This window comes from Capsicum annuum, chromosome 2, assembly GCF_002878395.1.
Source record: "Capsicum annuum cultivar UCD-10X-F1 chromosome 2, UCD10Xv1.1, whole genome shotgun sequence".
NCBI lineage: Eukaryota > Viridiplantae > Streptophyta > Magnoliopsida > Solanales > Solanaceae > Capsicum > Capsicum annuum.
The window spans coordinates 130,453,386-130,465,385 of NC_061112.1; positions in this window are offsets into that span (position 1 = coordinate 130,453,386).

Consider the following 12,000-nt stretch of genomic DNA (forward strand, 5'->3'; position numbering starts at 1 on the left):
TTTTCTAATATTATAATTATTTGTTGTAGACTCATTTCCCTATATAACACTTGAGTCTTGTTTACGAATAAGTCTGTTGGAACTAAAAGTTGATCTTCAAATAATCCAAATATTATGCTGAATCTTTTTTTTTCTTCTGGAAATCAATGCTTTGGTTTCTGAGAAGTAAATAAGTTCTTTTATATTTTTTTCTCCCTGCTTTCAGAACATCTTTTTATTATTATTTCCAAAAAAGAAAAAAAAAGAAAAAACTGTTTCAGCCGTTGATTTTGAGTTGGCAACTCATTTTTTTTTTTTTTCACATTCTACTAAGAAGTATAAGATGGTATCGTTTTTTTCATTACTAAGCACGTATCGATGTGAAAAAAAATGAGAATGTGTGAAAAGAAGGAGTTAATAATGTGTGAAAAGAAGGAGTTAATAACTTAAGTGGTCACTCGTCTTATAATTTTTCTCTCAGAAAGTCACTCAACTTTATTTCTTACTTCAAAAGTCACTCAACTTAGGATTTTCGTCTCAGAAAGTCACCCAACTTTGATTTTTACTTCAAAAGTCACTTAACTATGGATATTTACAAAGTCACTCAACCTATTCAATTGATTATTTTTTTATTAAAATTTGCTAACTTGAAATTTTACTTAAAACCAAAATTCTAAAAAAAAAAAAAAAATCATTTGAACCATATTATTACATGTTTACTTTATATTTAACTCTGAAATTTTAAAATATTCTAAATAGTTTATATCAACTCACTTATAATTTTAATATTAAGTTTTAAGATTTTCAGAATCATATTCATTTAACTGATTAGATTTAAATAACTTTCAATGTGATATTACCACTTGTATAATATACATACACATCAAATAAATACAATAAATTATATTCTTACTAAGTTGATAAAAGGGAACGCTATAGATTTTAGCAAATGTTATTAAACATTAGTAACATTATAATATATACGCTGCAATAAGGTAAAATTAGCAGTAAAAATTGTACAATCAAATGATTGTGATTTTAGGATATTAATTGAAGATTTATATGACTATATATACTTTAAGAGTATAGAATAATCATTGAACAAGAACATCACAAAAAATAGTTATAAAACCAAAATTCTAAGAAATAAAAAAGATATTCATTTAAACCATTTAAATGAATTTTGAATATGGGTGGGTCATTAAATTTATTGTTTTTAAATGAAAATCTTTTTTATTTATTAAATTTTTTGTTTTAAAAAAATTACACGTTAGCAAATTTTAATGTAAAATATTAATTAAATAGCTTGAGTGACTTTGTAAGTAAAATAGTCGTCTTTGAGTTACATTTGGAATAAAAATTAAAGTTGAGTGACTTGCTGAGAAAAGAACTCATAGTTGAATGACTTTTTGAGAGAAAAATCATAAATTGAGTGACCATTTGAATTATTAACTCTGAAAACAAGGTGATAAGAAATTGATATGATGGAATGCATTATACACACGGACAAGCAATATAAAGATGAATTTCAATTATTCACATAATTTATATGAAAGTTATTGAGATACTAATTAGGGAGTTGGAGTTTGAAAAATTAATTCTGGATTTTTCTAATAGTTGCATATACAATGTAAAGAGAACGAGTTAGACGAGATATTTATTATAGTGAGTTCATCAGTAGTAGCATAACCCTTCAGGCTTCAGTATACAAATGTTGAAGTTTGTTTTGAAGGAAGAAAATTCCACATCAGAAATTTACTTTGGTTGGGAGGAGGTTGGGAGTTATAAATAAACTCCACCTCCTTCGTTGTTTAATACACACAAAAATATTTTTTTCCTTGTTTACTATTAAAGAGGTTTAGAGATAATTCTCTTGGAGATCTCTTTGAGAATAGTATTTTAGAAAGTGAGGGTATGTGAGAAAAATATTGTGTATTGTATGGTGTAATAATTTTCATATAATGAATATTTTTCTGGGAGGTCCGTGGTTTTTCTCCAATTGGGGAGTTTTTCACGTTAAATCTTTGTGTTGTTATTCTCTTTAATTTCTCTGTTATTTTCTGCTTGAAAGGGGTCGGAAGGAGCGGAAAAAATAGTCCATTTTTTTCAACAAGTGATATCAGAGCCTTTGATGTGAAATAATTCTTTTGAAATTTTAGTATGCCCTGTGATTGCAGCTGCTTGAAGTTTCGTCCCAGTGGAGTAGCAAGTGGAGTCTGATTCCAGTGGAGTTTGCTATTCTGGTGGAGTTACTTTGGGGTACTTGTATATTTGGTAATAGTGGGAATAAGTACAATCTAAAGAGGTTCTGGCTAAGGAAATACTTGGTACTTAAGTGTATCCCTTATGATCCACCTCTCTTTCCTGGGAACTAATTTAGTGGGTGCTTTACATTACTATTGTCCATTTATTAGTACTGATAAACAAGATGGGGATAAAATTTGAGATTGAGAAATTTGATGGAAGAATTAATTTTGACTTGTGGCAAGTGCAAGTCAAGGATGTGTTAATCCAATCTGGATTACACAAGGCATTGAAAGAGAGACTAACTAGCGAAAAAGGTGATAAGAATTCAGAAAAATCTAAAAGCAGTGAAGACTCAGAAAAATTCAGAATTAGTGATGAAGAATGGGAAGAGCTAGACATGAAAGCGACAAGTCAAATTCTCTTATGTTTAGCTAAAAATGTTCTTGCTAATGTGATTGGGTTGTCTACAACAAAGGAGTTGTTGGAGAAATTTGAAGAATTGTACCAAACCAGAAGTATTTCAAATAGGTTATATTTAAAGGAGCAATTTTATAAATTACAAATGGCTGAGGGTACAACTATTTCTAATCATCTGACTCATCTTGAATGGGAATGTTTCTGAATTGGAATCAATTAGAGTGAAAATTGATAATGAAGACAAAGCACTTCGACTCATCTCGTCTCTTCCATCTTCCTACAAGCACATGCAACCCATTTTAATGTATGGGAAGGAAACTGTGATTTTCTCAGAAGTGACAAGCAAATTGATTTTTGAGGAAAAAGATTGAAGAATGGAGATGAAAAATCTCTAGAAGATTCAGCTCTTGTTGTTAAAGGAAAATGGAAGTAAAGCTCTAAGAAGAAGGTCATCTGCTGGAATTGTAAACAATCGGGACATGTTAAAAATAATTGTCCAAATAATGGAACTAGTTCGGCTGGAAGCTCCAAAGAAAATGCTGTCAATGTTGTCTCCCTAGAACAGTGGGATGATATTTCTTTGTAAGAAAGATGAAAATCTTCATGGCATGAATGCTACCTTTAGAATTGCCATGGAAGAGGATGTTTAATTGGTAGCTGGTTCACAAGTTTGCACATGGGCATTGGTTGATAGGTGATGCAAGGTGTGTGGTGGAAAGGATATCGATGGCTAATGAACTCTCAAGAAATCAACAAGAGAGTTGCACCATAAGTTATTAGCAGTTTTTTTGACATGTGCCGAAAATAAAATTCTTGAAATTAGGAAGTGATTTCAAGTGAAAATTCTTGGATTGGTTTTTCAATCTGAGTGAATGTACTCTTTATGGTGGGGGTATGATAATTCTTGAATTTAGAATTATGATTGTCAGTAGCAGACAATGTGGAAGTTGCAGTTACATATGATTGGCTGAGTTTAGAGTCAGGTGGAGAACTGATTTTGTTATGTGTAGCTGGACAACTATAAAGGGCCAACGGATTGCATTTTCTTCTCTTCAAAAGGTGGAGATTTGTTGAAATTTGTTTTGAAGAAAGAAAATCCCACATCGGAAATTTACTTTGGTTGGGAGGAGGTTGGGAGTTATAAATAAAATCCACCTCCTTTATTGTTTACACACATAAAATTATTTTTTTCCTTGTTTACTATTAAAGAGGTTTAGAGATAATTCTCTTGGAGATCTCTTTGAGAATAGTATTTTAGGAAGTGAGGATGTGTGAGAAAAATATTGTGTATTGTATGGTGTAATAATTTCCATATAGTGAATATATTTTTGGGAGGCCCGTGGTTTTTCTCCAATTGGGGAGTTTTCCACGTTAAATTTTTGTGTTGTTATTCTCTTTAATTTCTTTGTTATTTTCTGCTTGAAAGCGATCTGGAAGGGACAGGAAAAATAGTCCATTTTTTCCAACAACAAAGATATCTAGCGTGATCACGTTGTTATATGATAAAATAATTTACTTGTTAAATAACTATATTACAATGACAAATAATACAAGTATATCTTTAGTTGATCAATACATACGAAGATGTGTTTGTTATGAACCAGTAATTATGATAGAAAATGAGAAGCGTAGCTTGCTTTGCTTTACAGACACATCAATTTTCATGGTAGGATGCAAATCTTAATAACATATATACACATGAACAGACACATCAATTTTCTATGGTAGAGTGCAAGTCTTAATAACATACACACACATGATAACAATGAAGAATTCTCAGGGATCTTTATCCTTATTCGTTTTAACATAGCTCCACATATGGATAATAACGTGATTTACTTTTATTTGTTCACTTCACATGTTCCTTCGGAAATAATGATTGATATGAGCATTTTATATTACTATGATATTCATATTAATCACTTATTGTTGATGTCAAAATGACACATTGCTGCTCAAAGCTGAAACAATATCATGAGATTATAATCTGGTTTAATGTTATGTATATAGAAAATGACTTATTGATGATTTCAAAATGACACATTATCGCTGCTCAAAGTTGAAATAATTTGTTCTGATTTATTATCACTCATCTTAAGAAGTTGTGGTCAGTACTTTCTTTTTCAAAGTATTAGTCTCTGAGTTACTTGTTATTTTAGAACTTCATGACAAACTTAATTATTTTTTCTCATTTTATCTTTGATAATAACTATTCAGACTATAAACACCTTAATTGCACATATACATAAAATTTTAATGTAAATAAAAGCACTTAATAATCTAAAGTTGGAATCACTAACTACAAATATAGAAGGTCTAAATATTTAATTCGACGAAGAAAGATTATATTTTAAGACATAAATAAAAATAAAATAATTCAACACCTCTACTAATTAATATTTTCTTATGAAATATATATCATTGATCTAGCTCCTCTGTTACTTAGATTACAAGGTAAAACCAAAAATTGATCCATATCTTATATCCCTTTCTAATAATAGATGGATGGAATGATATGATTAGCACCTATCCAATAACCTTTCCGTTTTTTGAACATTTACTATTGCACCTTCATCCGAAATTGATAACACATTTTTTAAAATAATAAATAAAATAATTGATTTATTATATTTTGATTAAAATAAATTTAATATTTTAAAAGACACATTGAGAATAGATAGTATGTAATTATAAAGGTACGTCGGCATAAAATGATAAAATTATCTCTTAATTTTTCGTAAATATAGCTTTAATTTTGTCTTGGAGCATAAATATGAATTGATTAATGTGCACTAAACTGTCCAAAGTTAATCTAATCATATGAGATGATAGTACTAGCTGATATCGACACAAAAATAAAATATAAGAATGCTGAATGATGCATTGCTTTGTTCAACACATCGTCATTTCACTATTTGTTCTTAATTACACATAATTATGTTTACAATAAAACAAATATCATTTCCTTGTTAATGCAATATTAACTGAAATTCACATTACAGTTAGACAAATGATCGATTAGCTGTTTTTTCCTGATTACTCCCATCATTTTTGCTCTTCTTATAAGACAAATAAATAAGTCCAATGTCAATAATTCAAGAAGAAAAAAAGAAGGGAATCTGGTTAAGTTGGTCAATATGAGCAGGCTGAGTCCAATGTATCATCAGAAAAATGTGGCTGCTCGTCTTAAATAATATAATTCGTTTTGTTGAATCATATAATATAATAATGTATAGAAAAAGGTATATGACACGTACTTGATTAGCTCAGGATGATGTACTCAAATGCTAATATGCATCACGAAAAATAATACAGAAAAAAAAAAAATCAGTAATACATCTACTTGTAAACATATTTTATTTAACCACTCAAATTATAACATATTTTAATTGAACATATGGATATATGAGATTTCAAAATTTTAGTGGGATGTTTTCGAAATGGAGACTATAGGTAAATTTGATACAACTAATGCTTGTTGATTGTTTCAACCAACCTTCTCCTTCTGGGCTATTCGAACAAGAATCTAATACTTCTTAATAGTGAATATGTAAATTGAGTGAGTGATATATACCAATTATTGTATTCATGCCTTCCATCCATAATTTTTTTTATTTAAGATTTCAATTCTAAAGTAAGTGAGGAGCAATTCTTTTTAAATGTGTTCTCTAATTACATTGATGCCAAATTTGTGACCTACATATAGGAGTGATACTTTTTTACAAAAAGAGTAATTAATATATTACTAACTTAGCTTCCAAAGTTTATCATTTCAGGATACATCCTAGTGTTTTGTCTGAGCCAGGCACAACCATGAAAGCTAAAGTAACATAAGAATATTTATCTTTACAAAGCAATCACAAAAATTTCAACTAATTATATATCTTTGTTGGATGTATCGGGGAGCTCATTATGTATCTCGACAAACACCAAATCAAAAAAATATATATCTAGAGCTAATTATTATCTTTTACAATAAAAGAATGTATTCTCGTTGGATATGTACTCCCTCTGTTCAGTTTTACTTATCACATTTTGAATTGGGGCACCTATTAAGAAACACCATTAATAACATGACTATTTTACCATAATACCCCAATTAAATGATGTTTATATCGTATCTTGAAATTAATTTTTAAAAAAACAATTAATATATTAAGGGTAAAATAGGAAAAAAGAAGTTGTCTTCTCTTGACATGTCAAAAATGACAAGTAAAAGCAAACGGAAGGAGTACTATGTATCTTGACAGATTCAAAATAAAAAATAATATATTGAGAGCTAATCATGTATCTTTACAAAGGAAAAAATGTATCTTCGTTGGATGTATCAGGAGCTAATTATGTATCTCGATAAAATCAAAATCGAGGTTTTAGTAATTATGCAAATATCAAATTTTTTTATAATCAAACTTTAAACTATCGAGATTTATGTTGTTTGTCATTAAAGCAACTAAAGCAATGACTTGTGCCTCAAATATTTCGGTTGCTTCAGAGTCTCAAATCGAACAGAACACTTCTTAAAAGTGAAAATTATCCCAAATATACTTTTTAGATTGTTAATTAAAAGTTATAGCATAACTTTTCATTAATTTCTAGAATTAAGAAATAATTACAAGCTATAGCAATTTTTGCAGTGGCTATGACCCCAAATTTCAACTACACACTTATACTTTGCAGTGGTCCTATGATCCCCTGAACTATTTTAAAGTGGAATATTTACACTCCTAAAAGTTCACGCCCAGATATTGTGGCAGTGAGCTGCACTCGCTGCCACGTCATGCCACATCATTGCCACGTTATTTAAAAAAAAAATTATCTAAAACATTAATTATTTTAATCTCAATCCATTTTTCTCCTTTCTCTTCATCTTCTTTTCTTCAATCTCAATCCATTTTTAATTTCTTTTTGCTTAGAAATTCAGATCTTGAAGTGTAATAATGGCACTAAAATTGCATTGGGTTAGGTATACCAGAGCGAAAGTGAAGAAAAGAAAAAAGAGAGTTAATCTTGACAGTCTTTAGGGAGGAATGTTGGGTTGTAGTTCAAGAAAATAGAGCTACTCAATTATAATGAGTAGGCTAGGAGCTTCAATGACTCATTTTTCAAAAGCAGTAACTTTCTCAAGTTGAGAAACTTTTCACTTTCTTGGTTATTTGCTTACTTTTATTGATGGATTTGGCGTTTTATCAATCACCAAATCATGATAATCTAGTGCTCATTTGCACATTTGTCATATCTTGTTGTGGTTATTAAAATTTTTTACTACTTGTGAATACCCACCTGATTTGGTGCTGATTTTTTAATTTCTTGAAATTCAAGAAATGTGTGATGCGTGTGTATGGGCTATTGTTTTTCAATTCCAGTGAAGTGCGTTTGTGTGGGTTTTCTGGCAATGGAGAAATGAGGAGTGATGTGTGATGTTGAGATTGAATGTTTGTGTGTTGTTTGATCTTTGTTGTCGGTGAATAATTGCTCATGTTGGTTTGTTGTCGATTATTTAGTTATGAACTGTGTGATGAAGTCAAAAATAATAAACAACATCGAATTTGAAAATTTTCGACAATTTTGAAGTGGGAAACAATGACCATATCAATTATTAAATTTCCGACGATCTTCAATCCGGAAACAACGAATAATATTAATTTCAAAATTTTCAACGACCTTGAAGCCGGAAACAATGAACAATACAGAATTTAAAAATTTTTGACGACCTTGAAGTCGAAAATAATGGACAATACCCATTTTAAAATTTACGACAACCTTGAAGTCGGAAATAATGGACAATATCGATTTTGAAATTTTTGATGATCTTGAAGTCGGAGATAATAAACAACATCGAATTTAAAATTTTCGACAACCTTGAAATGGGAAACAATGAAGAATATCAATTTTTAAATTTTCGACGATCTTAAATTCGAAAACAACGAAGAATATCACTTTTAAAATTTTCAACGACCTTGAAGCCGAAAACAATGAATAATACCGAATTTAAAAATTTCAATAACCTTTAAGTCGGAAACAATAGAGAATTTTGAAATTTTCAGCGACCTTCAAGTCGAAAATAATTGACAATACCCATTTTAAAATTTACGACGACTTTGAAGTTGTAAATAATGGACAATATCGATTTTAAAATTTTCGACAATCTTGAAGTTGAAAACAATGAACAATACCCATTTTGAAATTTTCGACGAATTTGAAGTCGAAACCAATAGATTTTTTGCTTGAAGATGAGAAAAATGATAAATTAATTTTCGATGTCATTGATGAGTTCTTGGATGCTATTGTTTGTAAAAAGAAGAAAAAGAAGAAGAAGAAAGAAAATGAAAAGAAAAAGAATAATTAAAAATGAATAAAGAAAATAAAAAAAATATTAAAAATAATTTTTTAATTAAAAAAATCGTTCTCACTCTCTTTAAAGAGAGTGAAACACACACTCTTGCCATGTAAGCGTTCAGGGGGTAATAATTTCACTTTAAAATAGTTCAGGTGGGTCATAGGACCCCCGCAAAATATAAGCGTGTAGTTGAGATTTCGACTAAAGGTTGGAGGGGTAATAGACCATTTTCTCTTTTCTTATATTTAGCATTTAACATTTATCACTATTAATTAAAGATCTTGGATAATTATGGCAAGTTAAGGTATTAATATTCTTTTTATAATTGAATATCAAAGTTTGTTTACACTTTAAGAAGTTATATATGATAAATATAATTTTTAAACTTAAGATCTGAGTTTATACAAACTGATTTTATTTCTTCAAAAGTTTATATCACATGTTTCCAATTTGTGTTTTTCATACTTGCCAACAGTATATTCCTAGTAATTGAAATACTTCATTTCTTTAGCCCCACCCCCCAACCCAACGCAGAAAAGAAAAAAAAACAGTTACTAATTTTTAGTTCTTTCTGTCACATCTCATCTATTTTAATTGATCATTTACTTTGAATTTTTTGACAATTATTGTCATTTGATTGTCACTATTGTTTTTTGAAAGATAGTACGATTTTATTCTTTTATGTGAGCGTATGGTTGCATTTCTGTCCCATCTTTAATTTCAAACTCTCTGTTCTATTTTATATGGTAATGAATCATGGATATTTTGTCAACTTGCCTTCACATAAAAGTTGTGTATTTCTCTGATACTTGATTCATGCGTAATTGCCATGAGTTAAGCATAATTGGAATAGTGAGGATTCATATAGTCGATACCTAACTTGTTTGAAATAAAAGAAAATTGGAATCTGGTAGTATTATAACAAAGTAATACTAACAAAATACACACCAACACAATTTTGATTTCACATGTTTACCTTGAAAAAAAAAACTTTTTCTTATACTAATCCAGAACTTCAAACTCGTGTTTGGCTCGTCGCTAACATCTGAAAGATGGTTAGCCAGAGCACATTTCATTGTTTTACCTGTAATGTCCATCTACTCGAGGAATGAATGAACAAGAAGAATTCATATTTAAGATACATTAGCCAAACAAGGATGCTTTTTATTGAGGTTTTTTTCGTGCGAGACCTTGAGTAGATGTATTGATTCATTTGCAAGATTGTTGTACCATAAGCTAGGTCGAGGGATGATTCTAGACTATAAACGAGAAATTATCACTATATCGTTCCATTCCTTCCATCAATGTAGCTTATACATTACAAGTTTAAGCGCTCCTGTCCTAAACCAAATAATTTTAAATTGTTACCTAATCACTAATCCAGTAACACAATATCAATAAATCAATAGAACTTTTTTCACTTCGAATTATCGTTGTGGTTCGATTTTTAACAGCCCGGGGTGCCGGGGGGGGAGGGGGATTCATGCAACCAAGAAGATAAAGGTACAAGAGAAATCATACACTTGACTTGCAATTTACATACATCCATAAAAAGTTGAAGCAAAAACTTATCTATCTGTATCCTAGCGCTCATCGCTGCATAAATCATAAGAAGTTTTCTTGAACAGTGTCTACATTGCTAAACAGGACCATGACGATATCACAAACTCTCGAGCAGCATGAAACTCAAAGCTTTTTGAGTATTTTGGGCAAATCGAGACATACAAATCTTTGTTGAGAATAAGATATTTTCAAAATGTATTTTGTCACCAATTTGCACCAGCTTCTGAATCGCAGTTCTGGTAAAAGTCATTTGGTTTCATAATATATACATCCTCAAATTCATTGTCATCTAAAAGCTGAAAAAGATGCACGGTTATAATGAGCAAAGATCGACCAAATTGCATATTGTAAAGCCAAAAGTTGGGAATATAGTAGTATAAAATCAAATACAAATATTCTAAAATAAAAAGCTCCGGGAGGCCATAAAGATCACAACCAAAAAGCTAAACACATTTCACCTCAAAATCACCATAGTAACCAAAAGCTACTTTATCCATTGAATGCAAATTAACAGAATTCATATTTGTTATCTAAAGAAATACTTATTTTTGCTTTCTTTTCAAATTATAATCAACAACACTTTGTTAGAAGACGTTTTTTGTTTACTGACAGAAATAAATCGTATACAAAGAGGAAGGTAGTGTATGGAGATAAAAACTCTTAGGGGTCGTTTGGTGTGAGGTGTTAAAGCAAATAATTCCGAGATAAAATAATAATTCCGAGATAAAAACTTTAAATGCATGTTTGGTTGGTAATATTCGGGATAACTTATCCTGGGTCTAATAAATAGTACCGGGATAAGTTATCCACTCAATTGGTTGGATAACAATCCACCATAATTTATCCTTGGAATAAATTTATAAAAGGACAAAAATACCTTCAAATTCTATGATTTTCATTTCACACACACACACACACACACATATAGATATATATATTATTTATGAATATATTATACGTTAAATTTATTTGAATAATTATTATGTTTATTTATATATTTTAATTTCTCTAAAAAATAATAAAAATGTCGACTCCATTATTGAATGACATATTTTAAATTAAATAAGTTTTTAAATCACTTGAAAATTGATATTGTATATATCAATTAAAATAAATTTTAATATTCTAATAAGTGTTTAAATGAAGTGACATAAACAACAAATCCTCTTTTACTTTAACAAACTTAAGTTGGAAGTTTTTATAAACTAAATAAGATATAGTAGTATTTATTTTTAAACACACACGACATAATCATAAGAAGACACACAAAAAAAAAATAAAGCTAAATAAGATGAAAATTTTATTTTTAAAATACACACGATATAATCATGAAAATGCACACACAAAAAAATTGAGCTAAACAAGATGAAAGTTTTTTTGTTTAAGAATGAATATTTAAAACTTGAATAGAAATATATATATATATATATATATATATATATATATATATATATATA